The sequence below is a fragment of the Hyperoodon ampullatus genome (genome assembly GCF_949752795.1).
Source record: "Hyperoodon ampullatus genome assembly, chromosome: 19".
Taxonomy (NCBI): Eukaryota; Metazoa; Chordata; class Mammalia; order Artiodactyla; family Ziphiidae; genus Hyperoodon; species Hyperoodon ampullatus.
This window is the reverse complement of record NC_136932.1, coordinates 27,779,145-27,800,293: the sequence shown is the minus strand read 5'-3', so window position 1 is coordinate 27,800,293 and position 21,149 is coordinate 27,779,145. Positions and strand designations below refer to the sequence as shown.

Here is a 21,149-nt window from a genome sequence, read left to right as displayed (position 1 = left end):
TTTAGTTGCGGCATGTGGGCTCTTATTTGCAGCATGCGGGATCTAGTTCCCTGACCAGGGGTTGAACCCTGGCCCCCTGCATTGGGAGCATGGAGTCTTAACCACTGGACCAGCAGGGAAGTCCCAACAAGGTTTTCTTGATATTTAGTCATCATTCAATTCCTGGTCCAGAGAGGGACATACCCTTACAAATGGAGATATCCTTAATAATTGTAAATTTACCTCATAAAAGGGCATTTTCTGCTTGATTTTGAAAGATTCTCCTGGGTCTGTTTCTTAAATTAATCAGTCCAAAATAATCCTTTTGTCAAATGGGCATATTTTGGGGTGGTGTATTCTGCTCCCCTTGACATGTATGTGCCCTAATTTGCTTATGAATTCGTCTACAGAAGGACATCCTGATATCTTTAAGTTCTTAGCCATTATGAATAGAGCTGCTGTGCATTACTTGATGCTAGTTTTGGTTTGAACACAGTTTTTCAAAGCAATTGTCTAAATACAAGAGGTACACTTCTTGGATCCTAGGGTGAGACTGTTTAGATTTGGAAAAAACTGCCAAACTGTCTTCCGAAGTTGGTTGTACATGCATTCCACCAGCATTTTGAGTATATTCTTGTATGCTTATTTACTGCCTGTTTATCTTCTTGGGCCAGGTGTGTGTTTCAATCTTTCCCAAATTTTAATGGTGTTGTTGGCATAATTTGAGTACAGATCCTTTATCAGATATGTGCTTTGGAAATAGTTTCTTGCAGTTTGTGGTTTGTCTTTCGGTTTTCTGAATAAGGTCACCAGATCCAAGGTCATGTAGATTTTCTTTTTGTTTCCTAGGATTTTTATAGTTTGGTAATTTAAATTTCTCTGTGGGCAATTTTGAGTGAATTTTGGTTTAAGTTGTGAAGTTTGTGTCTACATTCATTTCATTACATATGGTTTCTGATTAATTGTTCCTTAACCATGTTTTGAGAAGATACAGTGAGATACTTGGCTCCATTTCAGTTTGGATTTCCAAACTTAGTATGTACAGCAGAGCTGCCTTCCGGATGAGGCCTCTGGGTTTGTGAGTGCGGCGCTCCCGGCACTTCTCTGACGTCCCACAGGGGGCGCCGAACCCACCTGTCTGACCCTGGGGGCACAGGTGCACCCTGCCCACAGACTTTGCTCTGTGACAAGCAGACAGGAGCTTTGTCTCCTGCCAGGGCTTAGGTTTCTGGACCATGAGGCATTGTCCACACTAACAGGAGCTGGGTTTTCTCAGGAACCACTGGTGAGGAGACTCCACAAGAGGAAAAAATGAGCAAGTGTGGAGAATCTTCCTGTGCAGCTGACTGCTGGCTGGGTGGGGTGCATCTTCAGGGGACTCAGGAGAGAAAGGGTTTAATGTGGAATATTGTGCACTTTAGTTAGTTTTATGTGCAGTGTAGATGGTGACCAGTGTCGTTCTTTGGGGTCTGGTGTCTAGTTTTCCTGGCACTGTTTGTTGATGGCTTTGGGTAGAATAAACATTTTTAATAATAGTAATTTTTCTGATGCATGAGCATGGAATATTGTTTTCTATTGTGTCTTCAATTTCTTTATCAGTGCTTTATAGTTTTCTGAGTACAGGTCTTTTGTGTCCTTGGTTAAATTTATTCCTAAATAGTTTGTTCTTTTTGATGGAATTGTAAATGGGATTGTTTTCTCGATTTTTCTTGCTGGTGGTTCATTATTAGTGTGCAGAAATAAAGCTGATTTGTGTATATTGATTCCATATTTTGCAACTTTACTGAATTTATTTTTTAACATATTTTTTGAAGTAATGTGAAAAATTGTAATACTAAAATCTCACCGTTTCTACTGCACCCCAGGTCATCCACGGGACCCAAGACATGGTAGCTACTAATATACTCTTCCCATGGTGCCTGTTAATACCATGCGGACTCCTACAAGGGAAATAAGTATCACAACTTTGGTTGAACTTGGTCTGGGTAAGTCTTGGCCTCTATAACTAAGTTTGATGGCTGTCTTATCTGATTTTCTGGCATGGTACTGACATGGTTGTTTAGAAAAGTAATTTACTTTCCAGCAACTAAAAATGTACAGAAAAGTTTCAGTAATGGCAAAAAGTACTCACATTTGCCACTTCACACAAAATGCTCAGTGTGTTTTACCCAAGGAACCAACACATAATCCCTAAATGAGGAAATCATGATGTCCACATTATAATTTAATACACAGGCCCACTTCAACTTTCATCTGCTCTCCCAACTGTATGAAAATGTCTTTTTCCATCCCGATCCAGTTTTCTTTTTCTGGAACCATTACTGAGTTTTCCCCTCATTTGGACAACCTTGATGGATTTGAAGCAGACAAGATGAGTAGGGGATCTGGGTGGCCTTTTGTTTTGTTTTTTTTCCCCCCCTTGCAGTACGCGGGCCTCTCACTGTTGTGGCCTCTCCCATTGCGGAGCACAGGCTCTGGACGTGCAGGCTCAGTGGCCATGGCTCACGGGCCCAACTGCTCTGTGGCATGTGGGATCCTCCTGGACTGGGGCACGAACCCGTGTCCCCTGCATCGGCAGGCGGACTCTCAACCACTGTGCCACCAGGGAAGCCCTGGGTGGCCTTTTCTGTATGGCTTTTTTCACTAAGGATGTTTTTAACGTTCGTTTTTGTAACAAATGTCAGCACTACACTTTTTTTTTCATTGTCATTACAAATACAAAACATGACTTTAGCATTTAATTCATTTTACGTATCCAGTTTTGTGGTATTAACTACCTTCATGTAGTTGCACAAACACGTTAACTAACACGTGTACATCCTGTTTGCATGGGAGATACCCAGGAAATTGAGTAACACCTTGGAATGGCCCAAGACATCACCTTAAATACCGTCTTCATCTAAAATGTAAAAAAAAGGAAGGGTATAGTTGTTTCTGTCTACATTCATTTGATTGCATATGGTTTCCAATTGATTGTTGTAGAACTAGTTTTAGAGAAGTCATGGGATAGTTGGCTTCATTTCAGTTTGAATTTCCAAATTTAGTGGATTCTGCAGGCTTGATACAAGGTTTACAAACTTGATATTGGATCAGGACGTCCCATGGTGTAACTGGTATTAATGGTTTGTTCAACAATTAAAGTTCTGTGTGATATGAGTTCAGCCTGGAGTAATCCAGGTTAGTTTCTATCTCTTATACATTTGTCCCAGGATGAAAGGACAAAAGAAATAAGGCCTACTTTATAAAAGTGCCTTCAAATTAATTGATGGTATAATCTCAACCTAATTTAAAAAAAAATTATTTTATTATAGTATAGTTGACTTACAAAGTTGTGTTAATTTCTGCTGTACAACAAAGTGATTCAGATATATATATACACACACACACATACATATATACATACTGTTTTTCATATTCTTTTGCATTATGGTTTATTACAGGGTATTGAATATAGTTCCCTGTGCTGTACAGTAAGACCTTGTTGTTTATCCAACCTATATATAATAGTTTGCTTCTACTAATCCCAAACTCCCAATCCATCCCTACCCCCTGTCTTCCCCTTGGCAACCACAAGTCTGTTTTCTAAATCTGTGAGTCTGTTTTTGTTTGTATATAGGTTCATTTGGGTCTCATTTTAGATTCCACATATAAGTGATAGCATATGGTATTTGTCGTTCTATGACTTACTTCATTTAGTGTGATAATCTCTAGGTCCATCCATATAGCTGCAAATGGCATTACTTCATTCTGTGTTATGGCTGAGTAATATTCCATTGTATATATGTACCACATCTTCTATAGCCATTCATCTTTTGAGGGACACTCAGCTTGCTTCCATGTCTTGGCTATTGTGAATAGTGCTGCTGTGAACGCTAGGGTGCACGTATCTCTTTGAATTATAGTTTTGTCAGGATATATGCCCAGGAGTGGGATTGCTGGTTCATATGGTAATTCTATTTTTAGTTTTTTGAGGAACCTCCATACTGTTTTCCATAGTGGCTGTATCAATTTACATCCCCACCAACAGTGTAGGAGGGTTTCCTTTTCTCCACACCCCCTTCAGCATTTATTTGTAGACATTCTTTTTTTTTTTTTTTTTTTTTTTTTTGCAGTACGCGGACCTCTCACTGTTGTGGCCTCTCCCGTTGCAGAGCACAGGCTCCAGACGCGCAGGCTCAGCAGCCATGGCTCACGGGCCCAGCCGCTCCGCGGCATGTGGGATCCTCCCGGACCAGAGCACGAACCCGCGTCCCCTGCATCGGCAGGCGGACTCTCAACCACTGCGCCACCAGGGAAGCCCTATTTGTAGACATTTTAATGATGGCCATTCTGACCACTATGAGGTGATAACTCACTGTAGTTTTGATTTCCATTCTCTCATAATTAGCGATGTGGAGCATCTTTTCATGTGCCTATTGGCCATCTGTATGTCTTCTTTGGAAAAATGTATATTTAGACTTCCTGCCCACTTTTTAATTTTTTTAGTTTTTGAGTTGTATCAGCTGTTTGTATACTTTAGAAATTACGGCCTTTTTGGTCACATCATTTGCAGGTATTTCCTCCCAAACAGCACAGGTGCTGGAACAACTGGATACCCACATGCAGAAGAATAAAGTTGGACCCTTACCTCCCCCCACCCCGTATACAAAATCAACACAAAATGGACCAACGGCCTAGATGTAAGAACCAAAATTTAAAAACTCATAGAAGAAAACATGAGAGTAAATCTTCATGACCTTCGATTTGGTCGTGATTTCTTAGATTTGCTACCAAAAGCACAAGCAACAAAAGACAAAATAGATGAATTGGACTCCCTCAAAATGAAAAACAGTTGTGTATAAAAGGAGCAAGGAATAAGATAATCCACCATCCAAAATGGCACAAGATGTTTGCAAACCATGTATCTGATAAAGGACTGTAGCCCACCAGCCAAGCCCCGTGGTGGTCCAGTGGAGTGTCTGTGTGGCCCCTCCTGTCCTAGGTGATAAGGGGATTTCAGGCCCCACAGCACCCAGGGTGTGGACACTGGTTATCCTCAGCACCCTCAAGGAGTGAGTGCTGGATGGTTTTGAGCCCAGCTGCACTCCCATTACTGCCCTCAAAGGCTGAAGGCTTCAACATGCCTCCAGAAGGACACAGAGTATTTGCAAGTCTTTGAGACCCAAGAGGACAGTCTTCACTTTTCTGAAAAGGGCATCTTATTATTTCACAGCATGACCATTTTCAATCGGGCTCTCAGGGGTGCCCTCCCAACTTCTTTATTTCTCTGAGAGTGGCCATGGGGGTTTGTCTGTCCCCAGTCCCCACACCAGGTGACAAGGCCAGTGGGGCCAGACCCTGGTGGTCCTTAGCTTCGTTGGAGATGAACCCAGACTCTCAGCCTGCGATTGAACGTGGATGCCCCTGCTTCTCTCCATCACCGATTCTCATCTCCTCCTCTATCTCTCTTCCTCTTGCTTTTCAGTCTCAGATTTACCTCATGGTCACCACTCACAGTTCCCGCAGAGCCCAGAGATTTCTCTTTGAAGGAAAGGTTCTGGAAAATCAGAGGGATAAATAAAGAATGCAGCTGATTCCCGCCTTGTGCTGACACCCAAGAGGGTGAGGAGAGTGAGTGTTTTCTCATTAGAATTTTAAATCCTCCAAGTAATAGATCATTGGGGGGGTGGGACATCTGGTGTCTTGCTGCTCATTCTAACAGTGTCATTCCTGAATTTTAATGTGGTAAATAATTTAAATCATAAATATGCTGAGGGGGAGATCCATTTAAAAAATGTTAGAGGTAACTCCAAGGGATTTACAACAAACAAGGACACAGAACCCTGTGTCCAGACACTGGCTGACAGATTCCTGAGCCGCAGTCCCCTGGAGGGCAGAGTGGCCATGACTCTCCTCCCGCCGGTGAGCCTACACAGGCACATCCTACGTGGGACCACTGCATCGCAGAATCTTAGAATGGCCAATGGCAGGCAGCTGGCTACAGATGCGGACAAGAGAAAACTGCCCAGCAGCCTGGGACAACCCCACGGTGAGGCCTTAGTAAGGGCCAGTGTCAGAGCCTCAGAGATAACTTGAAGAGACAGTTCAGGCTGTTAGGGACATCATCAGAGATGTACTTAGGGACATATTCAGGGCCTTAGTTATCGACAGGATCAGGGCATTATTTAGTGACAGCTTAGACTATAAGGGACAGCATCAGGGCCTAAGTTAGAGATAACGTGAGAGCCTTAGTTAGACAAAATTCAGGCTGTTACTTAGGGATATATTCTGGGCCTTAGAGCCAGCATCATGGCCATAATTAGAATCAGTGTCAGGGCGTTAGTTAGGGCCAAAACTAGGGTGTTAGTTAGGGAAGGAGTCAGGTCATTAGTTACAGACAGTGTCAGGGTTTTAGGTAGGGACAGCGGCAAGTCCTTAGTTAAGAAGAATGTCACGGCCTTGGTTAGGAACGGCATCAGGGCGTAGTTAGGGAAAGAGTGAGGCCATTAGGTATAGATAGACTCAGGGCCTTAGTTAGAGACAGCATCAAGTCCTTTGATAGGGATATTGTCATGGCCTCAGTTAAAGATAACTTGAGGGTCTTAGAGATAGTGTCAGGGACTTAGTTATGGACATCTTTAGGGCCTCAGTTAGAGGTAACTTGAGGGTCTTGGTAAGAGACATTTTGGGTCATTAGTGCCATGGTCAGGACCTTAGTGCCATGGTCAGGACCTTAGTGCCATCTTCAGTACATCAGTTATGGGCCGCATCAGGGCATTAATGAGGGACAGCTCATGTTATTAGGGGCCGTGTCAGGGACTGTGTCAGGGCCTTAGTTAGGGAAAGAGTGAGGCCATTAATTAAAGACAGACTCAGGGCCTTAGTTAGAGACAGCCTCAGTCCTTAGTTCAGGAGAGTGTCAGGGCCTCAGTTAAAGATAAGTTGAGGGCCTTTGTTAAGGACAGCCTCAGGGCCTTAAAGGGATGTCCGTAAGAGTATCTTTGGGCTCTTTACCAAACTGAAACCCCCACAAAATAGAAGATTTTAGCATTCTTCATTCCAGAGAAGCTCATCAAGAGACCATCTGAGGCCAGATTAAAGGGAGTTAAGGCCCTGTACACACACTAATCCTTAGGAGCAACTGTGTCCTTAAACCATTGCTGTAAAACTCCTCACCAGATCCTCCTGCATTGGGACACACAGTTTTTGAGGGCATGAGTTTTGTGTGTCCCCCTTTGGCTGGCAAAGCAGTAAAGCTATTCTTTTCTACTTCTTCCAAACCTCTGTCTCTGAGATTTGATTTGCCACTGGTGCACAGAGGTCGAGCTTTCGGCATCAAATTTAGTACCCAATATGGGGCTGACTTGGGGATGGCCCCTGTGGATCCCGTGACTTGATTGGACACTCTATGATTTTCTCCATGCCAGCCTCTTTTGAGAGAGTGTAGGGTTGGAGAATTCCTTCAGAGGCCAAACTGCCTGGGACCCTTGCCTGGAGAGGCCAAGCCCCAGTCATACCCCATCTGCCATCCCAGCAGTTGGAACTCTGGGGCAGGAGAAGATGGCAGAAGAGGGACCACCCTAGCAACTGCCAAGGCCATCTTTGCCTTGAGGATGTTCCTCTCTTCCTCCTTCCTGGACTGCCCCGAATGTCCTACTCCAAGGGATTATTTTGGGAAACCAGAAAAGTAGCATTTGGGATGTTGTGGTACCTCAGCCAGCATGTGGTAACTCCCCTAGCATGCACTCTAAGGTCCTTTTAGCCCTGTACATTTGGGGGAACTTTAGTTCCCATTTGGGTGACTTTTCATTCCAGGAAATTTCATTTGGAAGGTGCACCACTTGGACAGAGGTCACAGGCTAAGTTGAGACTTGGAAGCTGACTTGAGTCTTGTGCTGTTTGCTTTTTGGTTTCTGTTTGACTTTTGGTTCCTTTGGTTTTAGGCTTCCCTTAGTGGTGAGGATTTTGTTTTGTTCTTAGTCCGCGTATGAGTGTTCTATGGTTCAAACATAGGAAGTGCTTCTTCTTCAATTCCATCTGATAGCCAATGGGAAAAATCCTGGCAGACTGGTCAACCTGTAGTTGTAACCCTAAGACTAGGAAAAGAATGAAATTCTATTGTAATTTTGTTCGGCCAAAATATGGATACATTCTTGAAAATGAGGAAAGTGGTCTTTGAATGGTAGCCTAAATGACTGTACTACCCTTCAGCTAGAGTTATTTTGTAACTGGAAGAGAAAGACAAAAGAAGTTCCATATGTTCAAGCATTTATGAAGCTACGTAATAAACAAAGTGAGCAGCTGGGTACCAGGCTGATAGTACAAAGAGAAAAGAAAGTCACTTTATACTAGAGCTGTTTGTTTCTGGATGCGGAAGAAAATAAGGGGCAAAATAAGATGGATACAGAAGGTGATGAAAATTTGTGAAAAGGAAACACTGAGAAAACAAGTTGTGCATGATCAGGATTTTCTAAAATTGGATTAAATTTAGTTGGGTAAATGGATTTTGTTGGAAGTGGGTTAGGGCAAGACTGGCTTTGGTTTCTCCCTCCAAAGTTTTCTTGGAACACTGCTTTTGATAACAGCTTGTGAGTTCCTTTCCCTGTGTCTGTGATCTGTATTTTTGTTTGAAATCTCCTTGCTTTGGTTAAGTGAATAAGTGTTTGGCCAATTCTAACAGTTCCTTTGATCTCCAGCTAACTTTGAGATGCTTTAGAAGGCCCCTGAACCATCTCAGAGAAAAATGTTTGATTAGTATGTTAAATTACATGGAATTCCTAAAAATCTAGTATGTCCTGGTAAAATGTTATCGGTCATAATTCTAGTTATTTTTAAATGTTTCATGTAACAGCAATAATTGTTTCTTTTGGGGCTTCCCTGGTGGCGCAGTGGTTGAGAGTCCGCCTGCCGATGCAGGGGACACGGGTTCGTGCCCCGGTCCGGGAAGATCCCACGTGCCACGGAGCGGCTGGGCCCGTGAGCCATGGCCGCTGAGCCTGCGTGTCCGGAGCCTGTGCTCCACAACGGGAGAGGCCACAACAGTGAGAGGCCCACATACTGCAACAAAAAAAAAAAAAAAAAAAAAATCCTTCACGGGGCCATACTTTTTAAGAGTTTCATCACCAAGTATTAGCAAAATGAAATAATGATGATTGGTATAATAGATTCCAGTTTACCAAAAATGCAGAACCTCTCCCAGAATTCCATGGAAAGAGTTCTGTGCCATCAAGCCAAAGGGGTTTTGTCTCAAAGAGAGACAATAATAACAATCCCATGGCAGTAAGCCCTTTAGACAGCTCATGCAATAGGGTTACCCAAAAGTACTTTGGACCAATGAATTTTAAGAACAAGAAAAATATAAACTGCATTAATAGAGTGTAGGCTTGTGTGTGAAAGGCATAGTATATCTTTAAGTATTTTTTTTTCTTATTACAGAAGAAGTTACTATTTGGGACTTCACTAAGGAAACACATTAATCTCTTTTCTATTTTATTTCCACCTGTAGAGTTTTCAGATTGCTTTCCCCACAGGTCCGTGGGCAGCAAATAAACCCACCCATGCCGAAGCGGCAGCTGAAAGTCCTAAATGGTTTGGTCAGTAACAGCCAGGAGCTGAGAACGCTCTGTGCCAGGAGAGCCTGCGTGGTTGACAAAGCCATTAGTAGCCCTTCCCTGATGCAGAGCGTCATCGTCATGCTTTATCCAATTACTCAGAATATATCAGAAGCAAGGTGCCAGTGCTATTTTACGAAGAATTAGAATCCTAAACTACAAGTTAAAAGGCTGTTCTCTGGTTTACTCTCTTCCATGTGGAGGGTTGGCTGAGGCCATGGAAGTGAATGTGGTCTGCTTACCTGGTTTCAAATGTAGCTTCAGACAAAAATAAAGATACTCATTTGTGGAAAACATGAATGTTTATACTTTTCAGTGACTCATCTTTGCCATCCTTCCAAAAGCTCACTACATTTAAGCAATGTTAGCTACATTGTCATAGTTATATAAAAGGTAACTAAGATTAAGAGATCAGCTTCAGGGTTCGTGTGGGGAGGAATGATGCCTATGTATGGATGGTCACATTTTTAAGTGGAAGAATTATGAAGGGGAACTATAACTTTCATGTCTTATCCAAACAGAGGTTTCTGCTGACATCAATAGAACTCTTATTTTACTAGCAATGCAGTTGAGCACATATATTAACACTAAAAGGGTTATATTGTATTTTACTTGATTGAAAGGAAAAAGGGGACAGCACTGCTTGGCACCCATTAACAATGTGATATCAAAATGGAAACATACATCTTTTAGGATGAAATCTAATAAATAATCGAGAACCACTGTGATGCCTGACACTTTACTACCAAATACTCACATCTAGCAGTTTTTATATTGTCTAACAGAAGATAAACATATACCCAAAAAATAGATCTGAATTCACCTAGATTTGAGATATAAATTCATCTTCTCTTTGCTAATTAAAGGGAAAGAACAAGGTATTTCTTACCTGCACATGATTTCGTGTGTGAGCAAGGCTCGGCACATTTCTGGGTTCTTGTCTTGGCCTTCAATATACTATGGCCTGTAAACAAAGGCACGATATGAGCTAAGAATGGAACCAAGTAGCAGAGGACTAACTACCACAATCGAGTTCTTGACCATTCACCACTGCTGCAAGGCCAACTAGCTTTCAGAGCCAAAGGCCTCACTGGGCTGATTGTTTTAAGACAGTTGTTAAGGATCAACCCAAATTGAGCGGAAGGGGATATGTGCCTCTCTGTCCCATCAACCACCTTATTATAACACACACCTTTGGATCCTTGTATGAGATGGGCTTCTGTCGTCAAGACAACCACAATTCTCTCTTCAATTCAGAATAAAAATAAATCTAACCAATGGGGAAGGAAAAACCCAGAAGGCTTAGCAGACTGAGATACTAGTGACTTAAAATATAGAAAAGCACATGGATTTTATTTTTAAATGATTCGTATTTGTTGCCTCATTTTACTACTTCCAACTCCAACATGTAATATTCTAGAGGTAAGTAGCAGAAAACAATTGAGGGTATGGTTATGAGTCCACTCACTGTCTTGCGATGCTTCATCAATGGGGAAATCCTTCCTGCCCACAGGTTGAAAACATGTGCTCTCTGGGGTGTATAACCACGCAAACAGTAGTACTGGCCCGCATATGCTGGGGGAAGGGCAGGGTTGGGCGGGGAGTTAAGCCATAGTTATCTCCCTCAACTAAGAAGAATTACATCTGACTCTCAAACTTTGGAGTCCCAAACCACTTCACCAGCCAAGATGTTTTTAGTAATATGTGTACAAACATGTTACATAAGGTCACTGGAAGTTTCCTTGAGACCTCTGCTTACTGGAAGATCTACATGTTAATACCTGGGCCAGAGAAAAGCTCACAGCTATGGGTAGAGCAGTGCTCTGCATGGGGATACATTTTAACTAAACAATGTAGCACTGCATAATACTAATATAACACAGCTTCAAATTGTTAATAAAATTACTTTCACACATTCAGATAACTCTCAGTTTCTTGGTGACGAAACTACTTAAATTAACCAGAGACTATCCTTTTTTTAGGACACACAAAAACTGCAGGAACTAACTTATAGTTGTCCGGAATGTGCTTGTTTATGAACCTGAGACTTTTAGAACTGTAAATGATGGAGGACAGCTTATGACACTATGTGTGCAGACCCTCAGAGCAGGCTCTTGCTTTGTTACCTAACTCCATTACAAAACAAAAATTGCAACAAATTAAAAAATGAGAAAAAGTACCTGTATAAGGAGAAAATATTTCTCTACCACTGGCCCATCAAAAGCATTTTTTATGGTTAGCCTGTTATAACCCTATATTTTTTAATGTTTCATTTTGCCATAATTTTAGATGTATAGAAAAGTTGTAAGGATATATAAAGAATTCCAAGATACTCTTTACCCAGATGCCTCAAGTGTTTACATTTTAGTAAATTTGCTTTATTCTTCTTTCTTTCTCTATTTTCTTTTCCTGAGCCATTTATTAGTTAACTGCAGACATGCCCTAAATACTTCAGATTGTATTTCCTTCAAACAAGGAATTCTCTTACATAACCATAGCGCAATTATCTGAATCAGAAAATTAACATTGATACAATACAATAATCAACACCTGAGATTCACCAAATACCCAATAGTGTCCTTTATAGCAAACAACAACAAAACCAATACCAATCACAGCATTCAGTTGTCATATCTCCTTAAAAAAGGAATATTCCTGAGTCTTTGTATTTCATGATATTGACATTTTTGAAGAATACAGGCCATTTTGTAGAACATCCTCATTTTGGATTTGTCTAATGTTTCCTCAGGCTTAGACTAAAGTTATGTAATTCAGGGCCAGAATACCACAGACATGATGCTGAGTTCTTCTCCCTGTATGACATCACACTGTCAACTCGTTCCACTAATGCCAGTAAACTCTGACCATTTGGTTAAGGGGGTACCTGCCACCCATCAGAGAGCACAGCCAGCTTTGTGTACTGTAAAGTTACTACTTGAAGTAATTCATAACTATCTTCTGGGGAAATCATCTAGATTATGTTCACATCGTATTATGACTTAAATTTTCACCCATTAGTTTTAGCATGCACTGATGATGCATTCCTGCAATCTTAAAAGACCTTTTAAATACCCAAGAAGTTGCTTTACTCAAGAAAATGCATTAAGTAAATTGAAAATGTTTTAAAAACCAAAACTTACATCTGCCTGCTTTATTTACTGCAATCACTGCTTTAAAAAATCAAAGAAACACTGTAAATAACTGATTAGATCTCATACATGGTGCTAAAAAATTCTGTCATGCATTTCTGCAAAATCCTATTATCACTACATGTTTTGTATGTTCTCTTAATACCCCTGAAAACCTCTGGTTCAACTTTAGTTTTCTGTCATGCTAAACTAATACAAGTAACTTGGTAAATGAAATTCACAGGTATTAATGGGGTTTTCCTTCCTGTTTAAAAAAAAAATGGTTTTGGGAGGAGAAAAGAGTATCAATTACATCAGACCTTCTCATTTTGAGTCTTTCTAGATAATACCAATATTATTTTTTGCTGAGGCTGCTGGTTCCACTGAAATCAGTGGGCCCGTGATGATACTCAATTAAAGACATGCTGCAGGGGGCTTCCCTGGTGGCTCATTGGTTGAGAGTCCGCCTGACAATGCAGGGGACACGGGTTCGTGCCCCGGTCCAGGAAGATCCCACATGCCGTGGAGCGGCTAGGCCCGTGAGTCATGGCTGCGGAGCCTGCTCAACTGGAGCCTGTGCTCCGCAACGGAGAGGCCACAACAGTGAGAGGCCCGCGTATCCCCCCCCCCAAGAAAAAAAAACATATGCTGTAGTGAAAATATGTTGACGATCCCCCCAAAGAGTAGATGATCCATGGTCTCCCAGGTATTCCATGTTTTTGTCTTTGGTGACTGAACATCATTCGTTGAAGGCCCAGGGCCTCCGTAATACATCTCTACCAAATGTCAACCTGCCACTTCGCTTCTGGCAGCAGAGTCAAAATGGAGAATCTTTCTGTACATCAAGCATAGAAAAATGAAAGCATGAGTTTGGATTTGCTCAGAAATAGTTAAACTCTGGGGACGGAAGGAAGCATGAAGTTTCTTCTGTTCCTTTTCTTGGGGCCTCAGCAGAACAATACTTTTCAGCACATAAACACAAAGAAGTGCTTGCTGCTTCTGTGACTTCTGAGATAAAAACAAGTGAAACAGAGAGTCTTTCCTCTCTCCTAAGGAGTAGAACTAAAATCCTGGAAACAGAGTAATAATCTAGAACCTCAGTGTAATAGAGTTAGCTATACAGTGAAACTCCGTCCAAGGCAGCTCCACCTCCAACCTCGCCTAAGGAGTTTTTGTTACAGAAAAAGCTTGTTAAAACACACAGACACACACACACACACACCACACACACATACCACAGTATCATATAAAAGTATGGTCCAAGAAATCGACATTCTGATGAGATCCAACATGGGACAACAGGATAAATCTATTTTGATGAATGTCTCCAATGTAGAGTGTCAACAATAAAACAGACTTTTTAAAAATGTCAACAAGTTCTCCCTCCAGCTTTCACACACATCAAATCTCTACCGTGTACATTTAGTACACACGTCGAGACTGGTTCACAGTTCAGCAAATGCAGACTCCGAGCCTAAAAGGAAAGGGGTCCTCTAACACCAGCTTAGGGAGAAGTTTCTGCTTGTTTTCCCAATTTAATATATGCCTCTGTGGGGTGTGAATGAAGTTCGTTGAGGCCGGATCAGTAGGGAGATCACAGAAGCATATAAACAGCATTGACTACTTTAAGTGAAACGATTTTAACAGACAGCTGGTTTAGGACCTAGACAATGGAACACCAAGAAGAAGGCTTATCTTCATCCTCCATAGTAAGTCATACTTCTGCTCACTGGGAGGAAGGTAAGTCTGCCGTGAGAGTGACAAAAACAACAGTGGTTTAAAGAAATCAGCGTGTTCATCAGGAAGGAGTAAGGATGGGAGGCCTGTTACAGAGATGGGCAGGAGGGGGAGAGGAAGCATATCAAATGTATTATTTAAATAAATGAATTGATGGTGAAGCAAGTTGAGGTTTTAACCTAAGAAACGACAACAACAACAACAAAATACAATATCAAATAGAAAACGACATTTACATTAATCCTGCCAATGCAAATAAATCCCTTAAGGTGGCAGGAATGCTTGTACAGGAAAAAAAGTAAAAAAATACACAGCACGAACTTCATCTCAACTTTAAAAACAGTGAAATTGATAAACAAGTTGTCAAAACTTGACATATTTGGAGCAGATTTATTCTGATATACTAGCCTCAATGTTCTCCTCTAATGAGCATAATGAAAATGTCACAATTATTTTTAATACTCTGTTGACTTTCTGATTGAGGGGTTTTTCAAGAATAATTTTTTATAATTAACAAAAATGAAGGAAAAAATAGGAATTGTTAAACTTTCACATTCTTACACAATAGTGCCAGAAGGTTTGCTGTGAGAGGATGAAATGCCATCAGTTTCAAATGCCCAATTACACACTAACCTATACCATCTTTGAAAAGAAATCAATCTTTGAAAAGAAATCAATCAATAGAAAAAATCTGCCTCTGTTGCCAGTGTTTTAGAAGGCATCTTGTGAAATGTGGTTCATCTCCACCTTTCGAAAATATCACTGGGTCTTAAAAGTTAATTGAAACTTACTATGGATAAAGACCACATAGTAAAACAAAAAATACATGGTGAACTTACACAGGGATCACACTTCAATGGCACGCCGAAAGAAATACAGAGAATTGAGCACAGTTTTCTTTGTTTACTTTTCAAATAATTTTAACTCTTTGTGCTCCATGCAAAAATAAAGTGGACAAAGAGAATACTTTTGACTTTGGTTCATTAAAACCTGAAAGGTTTTTAGGAACAAAGTGTTTTCATTAGGAGTCTTCCTTGGTTTACAAACCAACAATCGGAGACTTGTCATCATTAATTTAGAAAGACAGAAAGAATGAAAGGAAAGAAAGGAAGAAAGGGAGGGAAGAAGGAAGGAAAGGAGGAAGGAAGACTGGTAGATATGTAACCTATAACTAACAAAAACTCCTAATTTTCCATTTAAATCAAAACAGTAACCTTGAAAATACATCACTCTTTTTTCCAAATACAGTATAAAACGCCAAACCTAATTTGTCACCTTAAAGAATACATTCATGAATGTACAAAGTATCTCCTTCAACCAGAAGTAAAGTGTCCTCTAAATACAGACTGTCAACACGACTTTGGCAGCAAGTCACCAAGAATCAAAACTAATAAAAAAATATGAACACCTACATTATCAACATGCTGTAATATTAATCATTACTTTCAACCACCAAGTTCCACTGCTTGTCATTAAAAAAAAAAAAAAGTGTTAGCTAATGCAGTTCGAGAAATTTCCAATAGGTGAGGGAGCCTTAGTGAAAAATTAACCTGTGCCAAAGAAAACACTACAAATTTGACGTTTCATAAACAACTGTGTGAAACAGCAATCCAAAATTAATAGCGAAATAAAAAATTATTTTGCTTCAATTAGCAGCTTGGCTACTAGTGAACAAATTACAAAGATGTAATTTAAGCTCAGCAGCTAAGCAGGCCTGTTTGCAGAACTGAATTAGGAAAGTTGCATAGGAATATCATATTCAGTATGCTGTTCAGTTACATCACAGCCCTGAATAACAAGAGAATGTGTACCAAAAGCAGTTAGCTTCAGAATGCATCTTTTGTGTCTCAAATAAAATCTCTCATATTATTCAAACACCAAGATAAAAACTGAATCATTCTAACAATATCATACAATATTTCTTTCTAGCAGTAATAAAAGATATTTCACTCATATGATAACTACATTTACATCTATATTAGTAGATACAACTGGCTTTGTCAACTCAATGGGGTAATAATAGTAATAATAAAAGCAGCTAATTTATTAAGCACTTAATGTATGCTAGTCACTGTTCTAAGCATTTTCCATGTATGAATTCATTTAATTTTCACAACTGAGCTTCCAGGTATGTGCTGCCATTACTTCAATTAGTTTCCAAATGCTTACATAGTTTAATAACTAAGACCAAATCATTCTTGCTCAACAACTATATAAACAATTCCCCAACATCCAGACACTCCTTCATTCCTCTCAGCAATATAAGACACAAGAACAGATTATCTGTGTAGTCATACAAATTCGATAAATTCACCACTACTAATATGTTCGTTTTTAATGTTGTTCAAACATTCACATGGAAACAGCTCTAGTGTAAATATCCCCAAACAAATGGCTGTATATTATCCAGGAGGGAGCAGTTGGACCGCCAGACTGGGAAAGTACTAGGCCATCTGGCTCTGGCAATCTCTCCAAAACCATCAGCTTTGTTTTCACCCCCAGACTCCAAACAACACATTTTCCACTGTGATGAGTTTACATTTATTTTCCCAAACACAGGTCCTGATCATGCATAAAAATTCCAAACTTCTTCATTCTTCTATGTGCAAGGAAATTCAAATCACCTGCAATTTTTTTTTTTTTTTTTTTTTGGCGGTACGCGGGCCTCCAGATGTGCAGGCTCAGCGGCCATGGCTCACGGGCCCAGCCGCTCCGGGACATGTGGGATCTTCCCGGACAGGGGCACGAACCCGTGTCCCCTGCATCGGCAGGCAGACTCACAACCACTGCACCACCAGGGAAGCCCTCACCTGCATTTTTGACATGTTACCAAAGAAGAGAGACAGATGCTAAAATATGGCTTCTAACTATAAACTTGCCGTGTCATTTTTTGTTTGTTTGTTTCCCCAAATATACGAAAGAACCTCTCTGCTGGCCTAGGTGAATTCCTTAGGAACATACTGATACACTAAAAATGTGCTTATCGGGCTTCCCTGGTGGCGCAGTGGTTGAGAGTCCGCCTGCCGATGCAGGGGACGCGGGTTCGTGCCCCGGTCCGGGAAGATCCCACATGCCACGGAGCGGCTGGGGCCGTGAGCCATGGCTGCTGGGCCTACGCGTCCGGAGTCTGTGCTCCGCAATGGGAGAGGCCACAACAGTGGGAGGCCCACGTACCGCAAAAAAAAAAAAAAAAAAAAAAAAAAAGAAGTGCTTATCTACCAATGAAGAACCATGAACAGAAAGGGCTGTTAATCAAATCTATGTAGCTGTGGCAGGATATGATGAAACAATCAATAGGAAAAAATGCACTTGCATCAATAACTTAAAGTACCAGGAACATCAAAACAAATATATAAAGATTAGCTGGAAAGAGAACTATGACAGCAGTTCTGATTATTGTACCTTAGACTTCCCACTGTGCTGGGACTTTTTAGGGGTCCCCTCACAATATCACCTACCTTCAAATCCATACACACAAGGATTATGTGACTTATTATTTTTCCCTTTCCAAAAAAGAGCTGTGGTTTGGGGGCAGGGAACGTTTTGTTTTTGATAGCTTTATGGAATTTGGTACTCTCTCATTGAATTATAAAAATGTCCCTTTCTTCAAAGCAAGATGGTAAGAGGGCAGATAAGTTAAAGTTTTTTAAAAAAAAAAAACTATTTAAAGATAACTCACTGAAGCAATCACAGAATGTAATTATATCTCAGATACTACAGGAAAATCTGAACTGAGGCACATTAAAACTCAGACCTCTCCCACTAAGTTCATTTGAGCTTCTGCAGTAGATACTGTTTCCAGATGCAACAGCCATAAACTTCTGGATCCTACAGGCCTTTCTGCATGCTCACTAATGGAATACCAAAAACAGCAATGACAAAAAACAAAAAAAAACCCTATTTTTAGTCCAGCTAAACTTGGTTTTGAAAAACCCTTCCCAAAAGCAAGCTTCTTATTTTCTAGTTGGTGGACAAATATTTTAAATATAATTATATCCTTAGTGTTTTATAAGAAAAGCATAGGGATAAGAGGGCTCAGATCCTTACACATTCACTTCTAATAAAGCTTCCCCTTTCCTGGTAGAGTCCAAAATTAAGAGTCATTACCCCAAATAGTGTAATGAGACACTTTGAAAAGGTGTGAAATACTGTGTCCTACCAATACATCTTGGTTGATTGAGTACATTTCTGTTTGATCTCAATGCTGCTAACTCCACCCAAGATCACAAACATTCTATGAAACTATAAAGTGCACAGCTAGTTTTGAATTTTGCTTGCCAAAGATTCCCTTCAGGTTTTAACCCCAACTTGTGAGTCAAAGATATGACATCACATACATAAAGCTGCATCTCTGACGTGAAAAATGTTATGATAAATAAGCAGCTAAGAGACACTTGAACTATGCTTAGCTATTCCCACTGAAATTTATGATGTTATTAGAACTCATCAATCACTGAAATTATTCCATTCTGCACTCTAAATATCAAAATCCTGAGTCAATCTACCTGGAAGAATTTCACAAGGGGAAAAAAAAAGTAACTGTTTAATCAGTCACCTTCTGTCAAGACTTACTTTTGATTGAAGGGGTCACTGCACACTTAAATCAAAAATTTAAGAAATTTAAAATTCAGACTCGGCATTTAATTATCACAGAATAATTTCAAGCTAGATGAGAATCCACTGTTTTACTCATCAAAGCTAAAACGTAATAATTGTGTCACAGCTAAGGAAAGTCATGCTCTTCACGCTGATCTGCTTTTTGAAGACTACTGTATTAGCTGTGTACACAAGAAGCTAACCTACTTCCCAAACTCTTACAGCACAGAATCAAGGAACAAGCAACTGGATAACGGGCAGGGATTGCCTTTCAAAGTAAAAGCTACAGAGAAGGCATTAGACAACTATTATGAGCATTAGACAACTATTATGAAAGCAAACAGGTACGCCTGGAAAAAATCTTTTTTCTTGATATTTTTAGACTAAATTCAGATAATTACTAAGCCTTTTGTTCAGCTCACTCCCCACCAAAATATATAATTGCCTACATTTATAATTTTAACTTTCAGTGAGATGTCACAGTATGGCAAGTAACTCTCTTATACCTGCTGCTACTACACTGTATCTTATTCTGGCCCCATCTCCACCACGATAGAATTTATGAAACCGTGCAGTCAAAGAATGCCTTAAGCTATAGTTTTCCTTAAGCTCTATGACCTTGTTAGTAAAATGATATTAGATGTATTGCTTTATAAGAATCAAGATTATTCTTCCTCCTTAGAAGAGTGTGTAAAGTCGGTTCATCTCATAATGGGAAGATCAATTCTTGTGGCACTTTTGGTTTACGGGGTCTAAAATAAAGTTTTGAGAGAAGGTATCACGTCAAACATGTCCTAATTTTGTGTTCCTTACAACTGTCCACTTGCATCAATAACTTAAAGTACCAGGAACATCAAAACAAATATATAAAGATTAGCTGGAAAGAGAACTACAACAGCAGTTCTGATTATCGTACCTTAGACTTCCCATTGTGCTGGAAGTTTTTAGGGGTCCCCTCCTAAATAGGGGACCCCTTCGTAGAGTTGCCGATAATTTAATATTTAAGTGGCCAATGTTTCACAAGCAGACAAGTCTTACATACTGGTTTGTGGGGACTTTTTATTCTTTAAAAAATAAACTCTAATCAGTACCTAAGGAACATGTATTAGAAGCCATACTTTCCCTCTCCCCCTCCCAGCTTTTCTTTCCTCTGATGGGAATGGCAGGAAAAGGTATCCAGGGTATCAAAGACAATTTTTTAAAGACAAAACTCCACTTAAGACATTTTTGTTTTGATATCATTTGTTTTAAAAATTACTGAAATCAGGCTCTTGCATTTTTTTGCTTGGCAGGAAAAAAATTTAACAAAATACAGAGCGTCCAAATCAAAGGGAATTATCCTATGTAATGATCAAAACCAGTATAGTAATAATAATAAAAAACAATAATAATACCAAAAGTATAAATGTGCGTTTACTCTGAACAATCAACTAAGAAATAAAACAGAGCTTCAAGAAAGTCAAATATTTTAGGCTAATAACTTGAAATAGATCTCAAGAGATATGTATTTATCATTTTAAAAAATACATGTCATACCCTCATGTTTTTCACTTGTTTCAAAATGAAATATGAAGGTAATAATTACAATTAGCTGTTATTAAATTGGTTCCTGCTGAGTAGATTTAAAAACTCCCAACAGGTTATTAATGTGCATTTGGTACAACATATTTAAGCTATGGGTATCTAAAAATAATTTTTAAATATGCATGTATACTCTAATTTGAAACCTTCCAAGCCAGCATCTATGAAAACTACGCCCCTTATTTTAAAGGGAATCTTTTAAAACCTCCATCAAGCAAACCAGTCTTAACCCTCTCACTGAATTGGTGGTTAGTACACAATGGGTAACTTTTCTCTTTGTTCTGATTTCTGTCCCCCACCCAATAAAACTGTCTTCTTTTTGTTTTTTGTTTTTTGCGGTACGCGGGCCTCCCACTGCCGTGGCCTCTCCTGCCGCAGAGCACAGGCTCCGGACGCGCAGGCCGAGCGGCCATAGCTCACGGGCCCAGCCGCTCCGCGGCACGTGGGATCCTCCCGGACTGGAGCACGAACCCGCGTCCCCCGCATCGGCAGGCGGACTCCCAACCACTGCGCCACCAGAGAAGCCCAAAACTGTCTT

The 21,149-nt window shown here is 40.2% G+C and overlaps 1 protein-coding gene and 1 long non-coding RNA gene across 2 annotated transcripts in view; one reads left to right on the top strand and one right to left on the bottom strand.

Annotated features, from left to right (window-relative positions):
- LOC307067905 (RAD52 motif-containing protein 1-like) overlaps window positions 1–21,149 on the bottom strand; it is a gene marked incomplete at both ends in the record, with an annotated part of 261,539 nt that overhangs the window by 136,174 nt on the left and 104,216 nt on the right. The window lies entirely within an intron of this gene.
- Window positions 5,503–9,873, top strand: LOC307068483. The gene is made up of 2 exons (XR_013811451.1): window positions 5,503–5,589; window positions 9,464–9,873. It is a non-coding gene; the product is annotated as an uncharacterized lncRNA (long non-coding RNA).